Source organism: Dreissena polymorpha, chromosome 7, assembly GCF_020536995.1.
Source record: "Dreissena polymorpha isolate Duluth1 chromosome 7, UMN_Dpol_1.0, whole genome shotgun sequence".
In the NCBI taxonomy this organism is placed as follows: Eukaryota; Metazoa; Mollusca; class Bivalvia; order Myida; family Dreissenidae; genus Dreissena; species Dreissena polymorpha.
Window position 1 is genome coordinate 4,991,175 of NC_068361.1, and position 20,035 is coordinate 5,011,209.

The 20,035-nt window shown below is 34.9% G+C and overlaps 2 protein-coding genes across 3 annotated transcripts in view; both read right to left on the reverse strand.

Annotated features, from left to right (window-relative positions):
- Nucleotides 1–20,035, reverse strand: part of LOC127837373 (dipeptidyl peptidase 2-like) — a 95,133-nt gene that overhangs the window by 44,916 nt on the left and 30,182 nt on the right. The window lies entirely within an intron of this gene.
- LOC127837380 (G-protein coupled receptor 52-like) overlaps nucleotides 1–20,035 on the reverse strand; it is a 68,379-nt gene that overhangs the window by 20,992 nt on the left and 27,352 nt on the right. The window contains exons 1-2 of one of the 2 annotated variants that reach the window (XM_052364382.1): nucleotides 14,436–14,695; nucleotides 11,789–11,847 (exon numbers count right to left, since the gene is read on the reverse strand). The gene's annotated coding sequence lies outside the window, so the exon portion shown is untranslated. Of the gene's footprint in view, nucleotides 1–11,788; nucleotides 11,848–14,435; nucleotides 14,696–20,035 lie in introns of those variants that run through there. The other variant, XM_052364381.1, reaches the window with a different exon arrangement.

Here is a 20,035-nt window from a genome sequence, read left to right on the forward strand (position 1 = left end):
ATAATGGTAGGGCATAAATAGATGTTCACGACCGAATTCCTGAAATACGATAAACTTGGAGACCTTAGTAAAGCCTTGCACTGAAAAAGGTTACATTCCACTAAGAAACGGCCTATAAAAAAGGTGCAAAAACAAACGAATTTTGATTTGTGTCAAGTTCTTTCTTGCATTGTACATGACATATCTTTTTTATTGCATAAATAGATTCCGCTTAGAATGGTCTTTAAGAAAAGGTATGGTTATGGGGGTCTCTATGTGCAAAATGTTGCATGTATTTTGGCTCAAAGTTGTCGCTTTTACATTGAATTATATAGGGAAAGTATTTAGTATATTGTGACCTATATAAGGAAAAATGCCACACACCCTTGGCAGCCATGTTTTTTTTTTCCCACAAACCGGAACCATTTTCGAACACATCCAAGATATCATTGGAACAAATTGTCTGACCAAGTTTCATGATGATCGGTCAATAAATGTGGCCTCTAGAGTGTTAATAAGGTTTTACTAAAGCCATTATATAGCCATAAAAGGAAAAATGCCCGCCCCCTGGTGGCCATGTTTTTTAAGCAACTGAAACCATTTTCAAACTCATCCAAGATATCATTAGGACAAATCTTATGACCAAATTTCATGAAGATCAGATAATACATGTGTCCTCTAGAGTGTTGTTTTACTATAGCCATATAAGGAAAAATGCCCCACCCCATGGCGGCCATGTTTATCAACCAACTGGCATCATTTTATTAACTCGTCCAACATATTATTGGGATGAATCTTCTTACCAAGTTTCATGAAGATTGGACAATAAATGTGGCCTCTAGAGTGTTAACAAGGTTTTACTATAGCCATATAAAGCCATATAAGGAATAATATTATTGCCCCGCCCCTTGGCAGCCATGTTTTTCAAGAAAATGAAAACGAACTCATCCAAGATATCAATGAGACCAATATTCTGACCAAATTTTATGAAGATTTTACAATAAATGTGGCCTCTAGAGTGTTAACAAGGCAAATGTTGACGCAGCACAACGCCGACGACAGACAAAAGGCGATCACAAAAGCTCACCATGAGCACGTTGTGCTCAGGGGAGCTAAAAAGCAAACTTTTTAAAGGAAAGGAACTTTACACAAATATTCTGCTGTTACTACACTCACAAATGAATCATCACCAGGCAACAAACGCCCTGAAACAGCAAAGCACTTCCTGCATAAAGCACAAAAAAAGCGGACATGAACCATACCCATGCATTATTGAGTACAGGAACACAAAGCAGTTATCCCTTTACCATTAAGATACATATTTTCACACATTTGTAGTCCCTAAGAAAGTTAAATTTAATTTAAGAGCTTTCTTACAAGATTCAAGTTTTAAAGGCTTCATTTCCAACCCTTAGATACTGATGAGCAGCAAACAGTATAAAACCTGAACAGACTGCAAGTTACTTGCAGGATGTTCTGGTTTTATGCTGTTTGAACATAGCAATTTTCCCTTTGCCTCTGAGTGGGAAAGGGTTAAGAAAATTTGTGTAACTCCATTAATGTGCCACAAAAATTATCTATGGTAACTTTAGGATAAATTCATTAAAAAGCTTCTGAGAAAATGTTGGACAATCTAAGACAAGCCGGAATAACACTTCGTCTGTGCCAGGACACATGATCTCATCAGAAAATGAAACTGTTGATGTCTGAAGTGACCTTTCCTGAAGCAATCAGTCATTATAAATATCTCTGGAGGGCAGACAAGCAATTTTCTCCAGATGTTATTAAATCAAATGTTATTGGGAAAACACTTTTGCCTTATTTGGCTTAACCAAGAAAATCTTTCTCAAGAAAAATTAGGACGAAAAATATTTAGGAATTCCTACGAGAAGGTTCAGAGCACCGCTTTAAAGAGCAGAAAGATTTGAGGCTGAATTAAAAGAGGTTGCTGTGGTGTATGGATACGGTGTCCACCTATCCACCCCGAGGTCACTGTGGTGTATGGATACGGTGTCCGCCTAGCCACCCCGAGGTCACAGGTGGTGTATGGATACGGTGTCCGCCTAGCCACCCCGAGGTCACAGGTGGTGTATGGATACGGTGTCCGCCTAGCCACCCCGTGGTCGCTGTGGTGTATGGAAACGGTGTCCGCCTAGCCATCCCGAGGTGGCTGTGGTGTATGGATACGGTGTCCGCCTAGCCACCCCGAGGTCCCTGTGGTGTATGGATACGGTGTCCGCCTAGCCACCCCGAGGTCCCTGTGGTGTATGGATACGGTGTCCGCCTAGCCACCCCAAGGTCACTGTGGTGTATGGATACGGTGTCCGCCTAGCCACCCCGAGGTCACTGTGGTGTATGGATACCGTGTCCGCCTAGCCACCTCGAGTTCGCTGTGGTGTATGGATACGGTGTCCGCCTAGCCACCCCGAGGTCGCTGTGGTGTATGGATACAGTGTCCGTCTAGCCACCCCGAGGTCGCTGTGGTGTATGGATACGGTGTCCGCCTAGCCACCCTGAGGTCGCTGTGGTGTATGGATACGGTGTCCGCTTAGCCACCTCAAGGTCACTGTGGTGTATGGATACGGTGTCCGCCTAGCCACCCCGAGGTCACTGTGGTGTATGGATACGGTGTCCGCCTAGCCACCCCTAAGTCGCTGTGGTGTATGGATACGGTGTCCGCCTAGCCACCCCGAGGGCACAGGTTCAATCCCCACTGTGACAGCATTCTTTAGATCTCCCCAAAAGACAGTGATACTGATTCTAGGCCCAGGAGACAGATTCAAGAGTGTTTCAATATGTCTGAGGCTTTTGATGCATTCAAGCTAAAATAAATATTTTTAAACTTATAGAAAAAATATAAAAGTGTATAAATATCGATCTCATTAATATGAATATTTCCACATTTTTTATCAAATGCTGTTTGTGTCATTTAAAATGTGCACAAATTGATTAAATAATATTCAAATGTTAATCAGTCCTCTGTTACTCAAATATAGGGTTTGATATCATGTCGATTGAAATGACAACAATACTGATGTTTTGAAACCGTACGATATTTTTAATGCTAATGATTGAAATCGAACTGGCAATTTAAAATAAAAGAAAATCTGATATTTTTTAAAATGTGTTAATCACTATTTTTAGCAATTCCTGAAGGCAATTATGCACAGATGAAGGCAAAAATAGCATAGCATACTTCTTTTGAATTTAGTCCTGGTTGTTAATTGGATTCTTAGTTTGTTCAAGACATAAAAGGGTTGGAATTGAGATGTGTTTTTCTTTAAATTAAATTGATAATATTTTAAATTATTGTTATTATTATTATTAACATTATTTCAGGAGCATCATACGGGAAAAATAAACCTCCCCAAAAAATTCTGAGAAAGATTAATGTTTAACACTTTGCATGCTGGGAAATTTGTCATCTGCTAAAATGTTGTCTGCTGAATTTCTAAAATTATAATTTTCTTTGATTTTTTTCAAAGAATACTATCAGAATAGCAAACAGTTTGGATCCAGATGAGACGCCACGTTCTGTGGCGTCTCATCTGGATCCAAACTGTTTGCAAAGGCCTTCAAAATTCGGTTCCAGCACTGAAAGAGTTAACCATAAGCTACCAACTGCACTTAGGATATGAAGAAAATAATCTTAGTGATGTCAACAAAAACAATGACATAAATTTCTAGGAAGAATCTCTGTCCATAAAAGACATTAATATTAATATGAGATGCAATAAAGCTGGGGAGAAAACAAACATACCGACCAATTGTTCGCGACAGAATGTGATTAGGCGCACTATTATTTTTTAGTGGTCTGACAGGAGATTGAGACAAATTATGTCATCAACAGAGCCCAATCATTTATGCAGGAATTAATTTCTTGACAGCAATATTGACAGCAGTCCTTGTATTGACCACAAAATTACCAAACAAGAAGTACCACAAAACAAATGTGAATTATCTTCAATTAAATGGATGCATTGACATTGTCAATTAAAATGCTCGGAAAATAAAATACCTTTACAGAGAATTCTATATTATATTCAAGCATTTTAAATATGATTTGTTAAACTCTGATTTAGGATCTGTATGATTTCTGTTACTAAATTTGTCTACATAATCATAAAAATCAACACTTCACAACACATTCCTGTTCACTCAATTTATAAGGTATTTTACAGTTATAATCCGAGACATCTCTGCTATTTCAGACCAACATACAAGTATAAATCCCTCCCCTTCCCCCCATCTGGCATGGCACTATGTCAGAGAAATTTGCAATTCAGTTTAAATGACTGATTTCCAACAATGTAAGCTTTCTACCTAAAAGTTACATCCTGATACATCATATTTAACTCAAGATATGCCCTGAACAAAGTTTTGGCATGATCATTCACAAGGGCCATAACTGAGAAAATATTAAAGCAAAAGTAATAGTTGTTGTTAACTAAACCTCCCCTTACTTACATCTAGCAACACAGGAAGTTCAAAGATGACACCTCTCATAATTGTCATTATGTCTTCTGGAAAAAAATTGAGGATGAAAAATAGTTAAGGGAAATAACTCTAAATATATGGAGGAAAGGTTTAAATGTTATGTTAAAGAATTACTAATTTAACAAAAGGGACATAAGTCAATATCATGAGTAACAATGCCTGCAAGTCGGGATATGTTGTGCTATAAACACTTTGTGAGAATGCCTCCAAACAGGTTTTGGTCTACAGACAGACAGACAGAAGCCAATAGGGATCCCAGTAAAGCCCATTTCACAACCTGCCGCGGGGGAGGGGGTATGGGGTTAATAAATATTACCAAAGTGTAATGATGCTGGTAATGGTTACATTTTCTCTCTAAAAAGCAGTCAACAGCATTTATTTGAGGGCACAATTCTCTTTGTGGGCATAACTTTATTTTTGAATATTTCTTACTGCATGTGGTAGGAAAAATATTGTTGTGTAGTACAAATTTGCTTTACGGTTGGAGACTATATGATGGGACTTTGACATTAGGCAATATACCTAATCAGCTGGAGTGCAGCCCGTAAATAGATGGCTGAAAACAAGTGATCTTTGATTCACATAGAGTTCTTTCTTACATATCGCATGACCTCTCTTTTGGTATTGTTTAAATCAATTTATCTTGAAATGTTCTTTAAGAAAATGTATTGTTATGAGGTTCTCTGCTGGCAAAAATGTTGACTTTATTGTATTAAAACTTATTGGTTTTACATCGACAATGTTAAGGAAATTTGTTAGTGTATTGTGACCTAAAGGCATCTTTCTAGCAGAAAGGCTGCATACAATGGGTTTGTTATGTAGATGAAATCTGGTGATGCATCAATACTTGGCCAGATTTGCATTTAGATTATTGCGGCTCGATTTGGGATTGTGCGTGTTAATGGTAGATCACATGATGCAGGGAAAATGTTGTCCTTTAAGTATCGTGTTGCAAAAACCTTCCTCAATTCCTTTTTGGCTATACTCGATAAGAATCTCCTATAAGACAGGAGACCAATAAAAGCTGGGATCCAGTAGACATTCATAATACTTTATCTCCAAGGGAATAACATTGCGTGTTAAATGACTATTATATCTCAATTTAATTTCAAAAACATCCAACAAATTAGAAATTATAATTTACCGGTGCAGTTCACACAGGCTAATCAGGGACGACACTTTCCGCTTTTATGATATTTTCTGTTTAAAAAAAGTATCTTCTTAACAAAAATCCAGTTAAGGCGGAGAGTGTCGTCCCTGAATAGCCTGTGCAGATTGCACAGGCTAATCTGGGATGACACCTTAAGCACATGCATTAATGCACATGCATTAAACCCCGTTTTCACAAAGCATGGCCCATATATCACTCAAAACTTGAATCCTCTGAAAACCGGTACTAACATCTTTATATAATCCTGTTTGAGTTATATACATTATGATTTATAATTAATAATTGTGAGTCCGATTTATGGAACATGACACTTCAAAGTAGAATAATAATAAAGATGAAGATCTATGTATCACTATAATGTATATATTATTTAACTCTTTACCACTAACATATTTTTTTTGACGCATGTGTAGTCCCTTAGAAAGTTATATTTAATTAAAGAGCTTTCTTACTAGATGCAAATTTTCAAGGCTTCATTTCCAACACCTTGATACCAATGCGCAGCAAGCAGCACAATACCTGAACAGACTGCGAGTTTCTCGCAGGCTGTTCTGGTTTTATGCTGTTTGCACATATCTTTTTTACGTAGCTTCTGAGTGGGAGAGGGTTAAAAAGCAAAAGACAAAAGGTATTGATCATAATATTTATACATGGTTATAGCATGATTTCAACATGAGCATGATAAAACAAGACATGTGTTCGTCAGAAACACAATGCCCCCTATTGCGCCGCTTTGATATAAAAATTTGTTTTTGTTGTTTTTTACCTTTGACCTTGAGGATGACCTTGACCTTGAACTGCCACCACTCAAAATTGGCAGCTTCATGAGAACGCTGCTTTTGATTTTTTTTTATATTTATTTTGTTTACCTTTGACCTTGAAGAATGACCTTGACCTTGAACTTCCAACTCTCAAAATGTGCAGCTTCATGAGATACACATGCATGCCAAATATCAAGTTTCTATCTTCAATAATGCAAAAGTTATAGCCAACACTTTGATAGAATTTATGAGCATTTTACCATGCTAAATCCTTGAAATGCAGTAAGTGACCCCGTGACCTAGTTTTTGACCAGGCATGACCCATATTCGAACTTTTCCTAGATATTGTCTAGATACAACTTCTGACCAAGTTTGGTAAAGATCGGATGAAAAGTCTTTGAAATAGAGAGCGGACATGAAAAGTGTGACAGACAGACAGACAGACTGACAGACGGACAGTGCGAAAACTATATACCCCCTTTTCTTTGAAAGGGGGCATAAAAAAAGCTCTTCAAACTATCTTCCTATGCTTAGTGTATTAATTTAATCAATTAATAATGTCTCGTTACTGCATAACACTGCAGTATGCATTTCACGAAAACGAAACCTACTCATATTGTAACAAGAGCTGGTTTTACCCTAAAAATGAAACTTAAGAGTTTCTCGGACTCTGATCTCTTAACCCTTTCCCACTTATTAATAGAAGCAAAGGGAAAATGGCTTTTGCAACCTGCGAGTAACTCGCAGTCTGTTCAGGTCTTATGCTGTTTGCTGCTCATCAGTATCTAAGTGTTGGAAATGAAGTCTTAAAAACTTGAATCTAGTAAGAGAGGTTTTATATTAAATTTGACTTTCTAAGGGACTACAAATGCGTCAAAATACGTATCTAAGGGGTAAATGGTTAAAACTGATTCCTTAGCTTCCAGTTTTATTGCAAGAGTGAAAGGGGGGATAAGTTTCTTGAATTAAAAAGAAAATGTTCAAACCTATAATGTGTTCTAAGGCCAACATTTTTTATTAAAATGATTTTCGGATTTTTTTTCTAAAAGTGTCGGGTAGGAGGACGGAAAAACAAAAAAGAAAAAAAAGATGGGTGACCAAATAATTTATGCACTCATTTTAAAAATGTTATGGTATGAAGTTCTTTTTACTAAGCAACCACAGTGATTTTTTTCAAACATGTTGATGTGCAAAATGATCATGATCAGACTGTAGGTCTTGATGTGCAGTTTTTAAATTAGTTTGAATTTTAAAAATATCTTAACTATATATATGTAAGTTCACAAGTTATGCAATCTTTTCACTTGTCTATAATAAACTTTTTGGTGATTTTTTTATGTTTTTTTTTCACAAGGAATCCATATGTTGCATTAAAAATACTTTATCTCCACAAACAACCAATAAGCTGTTGAGGTTTAAAAGAAACATTTATAGTTTATTGTCCAGTAAAAATCAATACCGCAGACAAATACAAATAGCATAATAAAACACTTTTCAGGGGTTTCACTGGCCCAAAAAAGGTTGTTGCCACTTTATCCCGGTGTGAAAACCGCCCGTAATTCAAACTTAATCAATAAGGACAATCATTACACGAACCATACTACATTAATGAATAATGGCATTTACTATATTTTTATTACTCTGAGAAGTATGTATATACATAAATAACAATAAGTACCTAAATAAGTCTTAATATTAAAAGCTTTATTTTTATATAACTAACATTTTTTCCACTTGATAAACCAGATAACCAACATAATATAATAACGTTAACAATAATGTAACAGTATGCTGCATAAATGTTTCAGAATTATTTATTAAAACCTAGAATCACACAAATATATATCATCTGAAAGGAAAAATAAATCAAACATCAGAAAATAAAGCATCTCAATTCAAATTGTTAAACAGTTTATACATTTGGTCATTTGGACATGATATACATCAACTTCTGTTTATTATCAAATTTCACAAATTGTAAAACAACACCTTTTGTTAAAAGGTTTTCTGTTAGTTGTGGTGGTTGATTTCCAGGTTCAATTAAATTTATATTTTTTCACATCTTTTTCTTGACAGAAAGACCCAGGATAATTGCCACCATCCATTCTTGTTGTCTGAAATAACACAAAACATATTTGTACAAACTATATACAACAAATCAACACATAAATGTCACTATCTTTATATATGTCCGAATTCTAACATATCCGAAATATAGTACATCGAGTGAAGGACCTACTCTTGATTTCAGAAATAGTTGGTATCTTAATTAAAATATATCATTCCCAGAACATTTTAATAATGGAACTGTTAAACACAAATGCCTGTTGAAACAAGTTAACATGTGTTTTTGTCATGGTATTGATTAAAGAAAAAGCGTCTCTAATAATCGTTATAATTATTGATCTTCGTGACAGTTTATCCCAGGATAACATAATTGATAGTTCAATGTCATAAAGGAGCTGTTAATCCGATAATAACCCCCATAAACTTGACTATTTTATTTGGACATTCATGGTTTGAAATCGTTTTAGAAACTGTTGATTTTGCGATTTTTGAACTTTTGGTACGAACCAGTTCGGAACAAAACCAAAGTTTCGTACCCATTGAAAATAACTAAAAAACACATATTATATGCACAAATTCGTCACTACAACTACATTAAACAACACATAAAATTATATTCTCTAAAATTATGACCGTATTTGTGCGTAAAATATGGAATGTTTAAAGTTGATAGGCGTAAATGGGTTTCGCATTTCGAGCACCTGTTAAATTAAAATCGTTTTTGTTATTGCTTTCATAATATTTTTTAGTCATTTTAAAACTATCAATTTTATAAAATTGTAAAGAAATAATAAAATATTTACTTACAAATCGATTCCATTCAGGATTTTATTTGACGGTTGCATAATTATTGGGAAATTAGCAGACTTTGCTGGTGAAAGCGTTGTAGCGTTCATCAACTTCTTGCACAAACAATGATGGCGTAGCTGTTGGTAAATTCCTGCACATGTACAGGATGAAGGAGGTTCGCATATTAATGTGGGTAATTAAAACTTGGTTTATTATGATGATTTATAACTCATTTGAACTTTTTCTAAAACCCGGCAAGCGTTTCGTGTTTAAAAGCCACCTTTTGGCATCCGAAAAAAAAAAGATTTAAATTTTTTAATTGTTTTTGGTTTCGTCAAAAATTGGAGTCGGCGGATCCGAAAATCATTTTATTAAAAAATTCTGGCCTAATTATAATAAAATTTGCCCCTTTTGTGCAAGAAGGTATCATGTGACAATGAAATTAGACGGCACATGGCACATTTTGCATCAATAGGGCCATAATAAACTGCATAAAGCCAGCATTTGTGTGGTTATCAATTATGGAAGAAATATTAAATTTCTGTGGCCTTAACGAATAATTGTTTAATGAGAACTGCAGCCTGTTCAAATATTGATCCAAAATGGACAGGAAATGACTACAATATTGGGTTTAGGATTGATTATATTCAACCAATCAAACATTAGCAGCATTTTGAGGGTTTAGTGTGAAACAGTTGTATCTTCATCAAATTTCTATATGAGATACAATAGTTAGGTTCTCCTCTCTTGATTTGTAGTGACAATGATTTTACCCTATAGTGATCTCGCGCTCATAATCAACAATACATGTATAATCAAGTTAGCCACTGCAGAAAGCAGCTTGATTACTAGCATGCATTTTTGTAAACAAATTATTATAAGAATATATAAATCTGAAGCTGCCACATCAATAATATTTAAAAGGCCTGTCCACCGAAATTAGTTTAATGCAGCTTAAAATGGCATAATTCAGAATTACTTCAGAAAATAATGTTTATTTCACTGAAAACTAATACTTTGGTTGGTAATAAATACATTGAATAATGTTCATGTTTGAAAGTGTTTGTTGCAAAGTCAATTCATTATTTTAAGTACACGTTGTACAAATGGGATGTATTCTGTTTATACGATTTAAGCAGGAACATTAATTTTAGTCACTCATCTTGAGCTCTATAATACATTCTGTGTATTTTTTTTAACTCGTAATCAGTGCAAAATGATTTTATTTTTATTTTCAGGGGTATTGATGGCATTTTGTGTAAGCTGAAATTATTAAACTGATAGAAGTATAGTTACACCTCTCATTCTACTTCTGAACTGATAAACTTGCAATGATTTTCATTCAAGTAGAATTAGAGTACCAGAGGCCTTTGCTCGCTCACCTTAGACACTAAGTAATTGATAATTTCTGAGAAGATTTTGTGATATTTAAAAAACATTACTAGATTTTTACTGAGATAATTATTAGATGTATGTTCTGAGGAAATTTCATTAAAATTCTAAATACAAGATGACAACAGTCTTCAAATGGTTTACCAATAGCGATTTAAGGAAAAACAAGATGTGTTTGTCAGAAACACTATGTCCCCTTCTGCACCGCTTAGATTTAGTTTTTTTTACCTTTGACAAACACTATGTCCCCTTCTGCACCGCTTAGATTTAGTTTTTTTTACCTTTGACCTTGAAGAATGACATTGACCTTGACCTTTTACCACTCAAAATGTGCAGCTCCATGAGATACACATGTATGCCAAATATGAAGCTGCTATCTTCAATATAGCAAAAGATATTGCAAAATGTTAAAGTTGGCGCAAACAAACCAACAACAGACAGGGCAAAAACAATATGTCCCCCACTATAGTGGTGGGGGACATAAAAACTAGAAACCATGTTTCCAATGGACTTATAAGAACCATTTTCTAGCTCAGTCAAGATTTCATAAGATAAAATGTTATAGATAAGTTTCGAAATAATATGTCACAAAATGGGAATTGTGGAGTGTTCTCAACCTTTTAATTCACTTTGACCTAGATATGTACTTTCTGACCCCAACATGACCCAGTTTGAACATGGTTGAGATATCAATGGGGCAAATGTTCTGACTCAGTTTCAAAAATTATTTCAAAAAGAGTGGGCAATAAAAGTTGCCTCTTGAGAGTTCACAAGATAAAAATTGATGACAGACAATGCTAGAAGATTTTCTGAAAAAAAGGTCATCATAAAAACTGTGCACAGGTTAGCTAAAATAATTTACAAACTTAGTAGCATTCTAGATCTGGGAGAATTTTACTTGTGACTGCATTGGTTACAACTATGGAGGTAGCCCCCAGGGAAGAATAGAAAAGAACCTACATTTAACATGTAATTGACTTGTGACTGCATTTGTTACAACTATGGAGGCTTAGCCCCTGAGGAAGAATATTAAATAACCAACATTTAACATGGAAGCTTTTTTTAACTGACTTAATATGTGTCTGGTTTTTGGGTAATGTATGGTTTCTCAGAGACTGTTATAATTACTTACCTCTGGTAACACAGTCACCTCTCATGGGACTTGAATTATTGTTCTCTCTTTAGATGGTTCTGAAAATATAAAAAAAACTCATTAAAGTTTCTTGGTTAAACACATTATGCTGGCTGACTGCGATCACTATATGCCCTCCTTCGGGGGCATAAAAAGATCACTCCACAAACTGTAACATAGTTCATTAAGAACACAATAACATAAATGTCCATTGCTGTTTTCTTTGTAATTCATTTTTGCTTATTAAACTCAACACAACGTTTTCAAATGTTTTTGATATTCAAGATGAAAGCGAGACCCTCAACCGGCGTGACGCAACACAAAAATTTGTGTGTCCGCTATGCCAAGTAATGTGTGTGAGACTCTCAAGTTACTAAAGTCAAAATACAGATACAAACAATGAAACAGTTGTTTGTAAAGTGTGCAAAATCTGACGGGCTGTGTGCAAAGTCATACGTCTAATAATTGCAACGTAAATATGACATATGCAACAGTCACATAACGAATACATACAGAATTGACCAATTTTTTATGTTGTCTATACCCGAGGAAATGAAATGATGATCTGAGGCGTGACTGCCTATTGAAGATTGTATGACATTTGGGTGATTGATTTTATACAAATTTTTATTATTATATTAATTCAATAATGCCCCAAATATTTGTTACAAAACATAGACCAGTCTATGCATATGCCATACAATTTTCTGAGATCCAGGACACATAACTCTGGAGAATCTAGAGCACTGAGCACAAAAATAGACCGTGCTCTGTGAAAAGGGGGTTAAATGCATATGCATAAAATGTCGTCCCATATTAGCTTGTGCAGTCGGCACAGGCTAATTAGCGACTACACTTTCCGCCTAAAATTGATGTTTGCTAAAAATAGACTTTATTTGAACGAAAAATATCATAAAAGGGAAAAGTGTCATCCCTGATTAGCTTGTGCAGACTGCAATGGCTAATCTGGGACGACACTTTTTATAATGCACATGCATTAACCCTTTCAGTGCAGGAACTGAATTTTAAAGGCCTTTGCAAACAGTTTGGATCCAGATGAGACGCCACAGAACGTGGCGTCTCATCAGGATCCAAACTGTTTGCTATTCTGATAGTATTCTTTGAAAAATAATCGAAGACAAGGGACAAAATTGTCACAAAACCAGGTTTTCATTGTGAAAAAAAATGTGATAAAGGGAGACAACTCAAACTGAACTTTTGAAATGAACAAACAAAATTAACCCCCTTTGTAAGTTTTTTTTTAAATAAATCTATTTTTAGTCGTGGCGACCTTGACATTGGAGATATTGACGTGATTCTTTCGTGCGACACACCGTCCCATGATGGTGAACAAATGTGACAAATGATTTTAAAATCTTATAATGAATGACATAGTTATAGCCCAGACAAGCTCATTTATGGCTATTTTTTACCTTTGAACTCAAAGTGTGACCTTGACCTTGGAGATATTGACATAATTTTTTCGCGCGACACAACGTCTAATGATGGTTAACAAATGTGCCAAATGATTTTAAAATCTCACAATGAACGACAAAGTTATGGCCCGGACAAGCTTGTTCCGCCCGCCCGCCAGCCAGCCAGCCAGCCAGCCCGCCCGCATTCGCAAATCTAATAACCAGTTTTTTCCTTCGGAAAACCTGGTTAATAAAAATGCTAATTTTAGAAATTCAGCAGACGACATTTTAGCAAACGACAAATTTTCCAGCATGCAAACGGTTAAGCACCATTTTCACAGAGCACGGCTCAAATTAATTTAAAATAGCAGTTGTTTAGCTGAACACTAATTTTCCATGTAAATATCATCTCAACCTTGTTCATAATTGCATTACAAATTATTGAACTTTTCAGAATTTTAATACTTATTTTAATGGTGCATTGTTGTTTCAATTTAATTTTAAATATAATGTTGATATCTGATGCTAACTCCAGATTATTTGCTTACATTTAAAGAACTATTAAAAAAAAATCATTATGCAAGTGGTTTGAACCAGTTCATAAATCATTCTAAGCCTGATTTCCAATATTACCTAAGCTTGTTCACAGCTTAATTATTTTTTACTTTCCCCTTATACAATCGCTGCTGATAAATGCTTGTTTGTCAGTGTGTGATGATTTCTCAACACATCAAATTGTTAGTATTCATGTTAATTAGTGTTTGTTTGTTTTGAATCTTTAAGAAATGCAACATTTTATATGTAATTATAACATATAATAATTTAATTATTATTAAATGGAATGACCTCACTTTGGCTTAAAAAACAACATAATCAAATTTTAATCAGATTCATTAAACCATTTTGCTAATGATTGCATGTTTTATAAAGATTTAACTGAACATCATTTTTAATTTATTTAATGTTAACTTAATCTTTATAGCTTAGAAATATAGCAAAGTTTCATCAGATTTTCTGAACTACATATACACAAATGGCATCATGCTGACAAGTTTCTTTAATATGCATATTTACGACTTTAATATCTCTAATCCACACACATTTGACTTCCATTGTCCCTCAAGAAAAATTTGGAATTTTTATTAGAGTTACTCAAAAGTTTCTACATGTCAATGCTTGTAAGTGACAACATAATTAAGATGAATATTGATAATGTGATATAATCAACAAACCTTGCTTTTCTCATTAAAAAAACAACAACATCCAAACTGACTCTAGCGCCACATTTCTGCAACTGACAGCCCACTGATATTCAGTTCTCCAATATGTGTATCTTTAAGATTTAAACATCACTATATCAACATACCACACTAAACTTCTCTTATAAAAAATCTGATTTTGATCAAATTTACAAATATCATCTATGCAAGTGACAGCCTGCTGTGAGATTCACTATGGAAACATAACTGATTTTGATATGATTTTCTCGACAGATTCTGTTTGTCCATTCTTGCGAGTGATAACGAGATAACATTTAAGTTCTCTCCCATTGAAGCCTGCAGTATCAGATTTGACCAGGCAGGCTGCATGCAATTCTTTATCAGAGCTGGTTAGATTTTCCAATTCAGCACAAAGATTTGATACAGTCTCAAAAAGGTCACAGTCAGTGGAAATATATCTCCAATACAGACAATAGTTCACATCAGATATTGACATGATCACTATGCTCAGCTTTTTTAACCCTTTGCATGCTGGGAAATTTGTTGTCTGCTAAAATGTCGTCTGCTGAATTTCAAAAATGAGCATTTTCTTCGATTTTTTTCAAAGAATACTATCAAAATAGCAAACAGTTTGGATCCTGATGAGACGCCACGTTCTGTGGCGTCTCATCTGGATCCAAACTTTTTGCAAAGGCCTTCAAAATTCGGTTCCAGCACTTAAAGGGTTAACCCTTTCCCTTTCCCAATGGCTTTGTGCAAACAGCACAAAACCAGAACAGCCTGCGAGTAAATGCGAGTAACTCGTAGTCTGTTCAGGTTTTATGCTGTTTGCTGCTCACCTGTATCTAAGGGTTGGAAATGAAGCCTTTAAAATTTGAATCTAGTAAGAAAGGTATTAAATTTAATTTAATGTTCTAAGGGACTGATGTAAAACCATGTTGGCATACTGTTAGTTTCAAAGCATTGAATCTTCTTGTACTACAATATTCTGCATATAACCGGTATTTGAGGGTGCATAATCAAAACAGTAATGATTTGAGAATTTTTATGACAAGTATAACCCTGCCGCAATTGCACTGACAAAATTGTATGGCCGAGACAAAGTCAAGTAATTGGGAAGATTTTATGCATTTAAAAGTGAATTCTGTATCATGAATGAGGGAATGTGGGATTTTATTTGCGTAAACAGTGTATGACAGGGGTCAACCAACTCACACTTTCACAGTGCAAGTTTAAGTAACAATTTACCTACTTTTAGTTTTAAACCATATTCATTAAACCATATCTAATTTATTTGAGCAGAATTGCATTGAAAGTCTACAAACTGGATTGAAAAAGTAGAGTCCATTTTCTGAGTAACAATAACCATAATTTGTTGCTTTGGGGTGAAAGATTTGAGAATGCTCCCAAGGTCACGGCTCGAGGGCACTGAGACCTCCATGGGGTCGCTAGGTGGACGCCATATGCAAAACAAGGTAATCATGGGATTATAGTCAAGATGGCAATGTCCATGCAGAAACAGATATTTTTTGCAATTTAATACCCTTTATAAATGTTTAAATCACGCTCACTTTCCAGCTCACTTTCCAAGTAATAAAGGGTATAAAATAGCAAAAAATACCAGTCTGGGAATGAACGTCGCCATATTGATTATCATGTGATTACCCCCTTTGATATCCAGTATGCCATTTACGGAGTTTGTCTTAAAAATATTTATGAATTGCTGTATAAATATTCTTAAGACAAATCCTCATGCAAATAACCTGGTAAGGCGAATATTCAAAACTGAAAACCCTAAACTTAAAACTCAATTACTCAAAGTACCATCTATGATTAGCATACCATGTATTTCTCCATGCCAAATGTTAACTTTCTCTATTGCAAACTAATGCACATTTAAATAAATGTCAAATCATAATGTGTATACTACAATATTTTCTAATCCTTTATCAATCAGATTGCCACAATGAAATATTACCATATTAAGACCTTCATTTTCTGAGAATATTTAGCTGCAAATGCTGGCATATTGATGATTGTGAAATTTCAGTACCAAATCATATTTCATAATTTCCTGTTGATATTTTGGGAGAAATATAATTCAAAATGCCATCCAATATTCTGACAATTTAATCCCTAGATTGCAAAATTAAGCAAAAAAATTAGTTTCATATGTCAGAGCAAGATATTACAGTTAATCTGCAAGGATGTTCCACAAATTGTCCTGATGGCTTACATGGCAACATAATGCTAAAAAGCCCATGAAAAACTTTGATAGAATTATCTTTGAATTTGCAAACAGACAAGCAGACGGACAGGCAGACATACAGGATTGACGTTGTGTTAACCTATAATACACTTTGACCCTACACTTTGGTCGTATAAAATAATAGTGCATCCCAGTTATAACATTAACCTTCGATTTTCCATTACATAGTAATGAGAATATATCCGTAAAGTCAACCATGACAGGGGACTTCCTTCCAGACACTCATTAAGGTTCCACTACAACATTGGGTCTTTTTGTTGCTTTTGGCATTTACATTCAATGATTATCCGATGTCAATTTTTTTCGCAGTACCAGAGATTTTTTTTTTTAACACATATCATTGAATTGTTGCAGACACTGTGAATGCAGGCTGTATTGTCAATACATTATAATTTTGCGCACAAGGAACTTGAATGACTTAAAGCACGCTTACATGTATAAAAGGAACGATGATATTATATTGAGCAATGCTTGACATTGAAATTTTAGAAGGAACAATGTACAAATGGGTCTCGACATTTATTTGACTTTTACACTAATACAGAATGTTCATACTTCAACGTTATTAAAATTTTGGACTTTAAGAAGACTTGGAGACTAAAAATATATTATAAAAAAATGTTTCTAGAAGGTTTGAGCTAAATAATAGGCTGTGCAAAACTAAAAATAATCTCTACTTAATATTGAAAAACCTTTTGTTGATTAATATATGATCATACAAAACTATATTTATAAAGTATCTTACTCCTTTGAAAAATTCTTGCACAAAACATAACCCATTTATGCCTAGTTGACTCTCCCATCCTTCTAAATTGGATCAATTTATTTCCAAAATTAGGGATGTCAAGTATATTTATTTCTATATTAAGAATATTTCATAAAGAAATTCCTTTTAAGCAAACAGCGCAGACCCAGATGAGACGCTGCATTATGCAGCGTCTCATCTGGGTCTACGCTGTTTGCAATGTCCTTTTTTCAGGACGCTAGGCATAAATGGGTTAATGTCAATGCTTTTCCCAATTTTCCAGAAACCAGACACTATGGAAAATGTTATTAAAAATGAGACATTATAGCGCATGTTTGAATGTTTCCTTTGATAGCAATTTTATTTCTTTGATTGCATTTTTATTACATAAGCTGTATTGTATTCAATTACACCAATATCCAAGCAACGGCATAAAATGTATGACACATTTTCTCCTTAGATGGACTGCTTGAATATTGAAGCAACAAATGCAAACTAAAGGAAGATTTCCTGGATAAAACAGACTGGTTATGTTAGGTTATCGTGTTTGCGTTCTTGTGTTGCAAACAATCTGTTGATGGCCGCAATAACTCAGTGATAAATGGGTCATAAAGTGTGAACATGGTGCCCGTTGTCTTGCACTTCTTGTTGATGACACTGTGGTATCTTACATGTAAGTTTCAAGCAAACCAAGGGCGCTCTTTGTTGAACCCAAATATACCCATCTGACAATCTGTCATAACGCACCCATAATGGCAATCGTGTGCCTGAAAATCTATCATTAAAAACACATAATGGAAATGCCAATAAGTCCTATGGGAAAATAGGCATTTTTATGAATTACCCTCTCAAAATATTGCTATTAATCACATCCATTTTTCTCTTGTTAGAGAACCAGAACGATCAATTCCCAGTTTAAATAAGACAAGAAACCGTCGGAGACGGGTGATGCTCCCCAAAGGTGTTTTTTTTCACAATATTGCACTATATATTCAGATAAAAGGCAACGTCTAGTAGTTGGGGGGACAAGAATTGCACTATATGTACAGTTAACGGAAAATTTCAAAGGGCCATAACTCTGTGAAAAATCATCCTACCAGAACCGGCTGATAATATGCACATTTCCTCTTGGTAGTGAAGCTTCCCATAAAGTTTAATTGAATTCCAGTCATTAATTGCTGAGAAATAGCCCGGACAAAAATTATGCACGGATGGACACACGCACGGACAGACGAAGCGGCGACTATATGTTCCCCCCCCAAAAAAAATTGGGGGGAGCATAATAAACAGGTCAGATTGTTAGGTACAGTAAAGCCAACACAACAAACATATTTCGCAAACATTTTTCGCTATCCGCGGAGTCAAGGCTCAACAAGTCGATGCCGAGTCGGCCGTTGAAGCAGAGTCAGTATGCGGCGGCATGTTGCATTTCACTGCGAAGCTTCGCATCTGTCCGCCAAAATGACAACAACCTTATATATATATACTCATTTTATAAACTTAAGATTTTAAAATAATAATTTATATTATCTTGTTGACTCATTTTCAATAACATTAACCAAAATTTACAAGTTATTTTGATTTCCTGGAATTCATTCAAAAAAACTGTTATGCAAAAGATCAGTTATGAATAACTTGACTTAGTGGAATGTAGCCTCTGTTACAATGTCTGGTAACTGTCAAGTGCCAATAAAACACTGCCAAATGAAATGCCAATCAATTGCAGCTAAACGTGAAGCACATTTTTTTCATTTACCAGTTGTAGTTTCTTGTCAACTTGTCAACTTCTTCCTGTTTACTGAAAAATAATTTATATTAATAAGCATGAAATTTCTTGGGTTTTCAAAAAATGCCATTCCACGAACAAAAATTCATTTTATAAAAAGCAATCTACATTGATCATTTTCCAATACATTTACCCAAAATTGGTTGATTTGGAACCTGCAAAATCAACAAAAATTGATGTCCCACAATTAATAAATAATAATGATTTAACAGTTTACATAAACCTAGATAGTAGGGTGGAAATGCATTTCAACAGTGGAAACGTGTAACATGGTAAAATGCCCATACTGATCTTGTCCCTTGCAACATTAACCCTTTGCATGCTGGGAAATGTATTGTCTGCTAATATGTTGTCTGCTGAATTTCTAAAATTAGCATTTTTTAATATATTTTTTTCAAAGAATAGCAAACAGTTAGGATCCTGATGAGACGCCACGTTCTGTGGCGTCTCATCTGGATCCAAACTGTTTGCAAAGGCCTTTAAAATTTGGTTCCAGCGCTAAAAGGGTTAAGATAGTCGCATCATAAATACCATATCAAACTGATATCATAACATATTACACGAGGAACCTGACAATGCTTAAACACTAACCTGAGAAAAGGTAAATCAGTGCTTTAAACCACAAGACCCCTGGTTTGGGGCTGCATCTTACAACAGGGGCCATTAAAATGTGAATCTTGCCATGTTAGTCTATATAAAGCATTGAGCACAAATTGGACCCATGGAACCCAACCATCAGATGTTGCCAATTCGACACCAAAAACATAACTTAAAGAAATTAACCCTTTCTCACTCGATCAGAAGCAAAATGA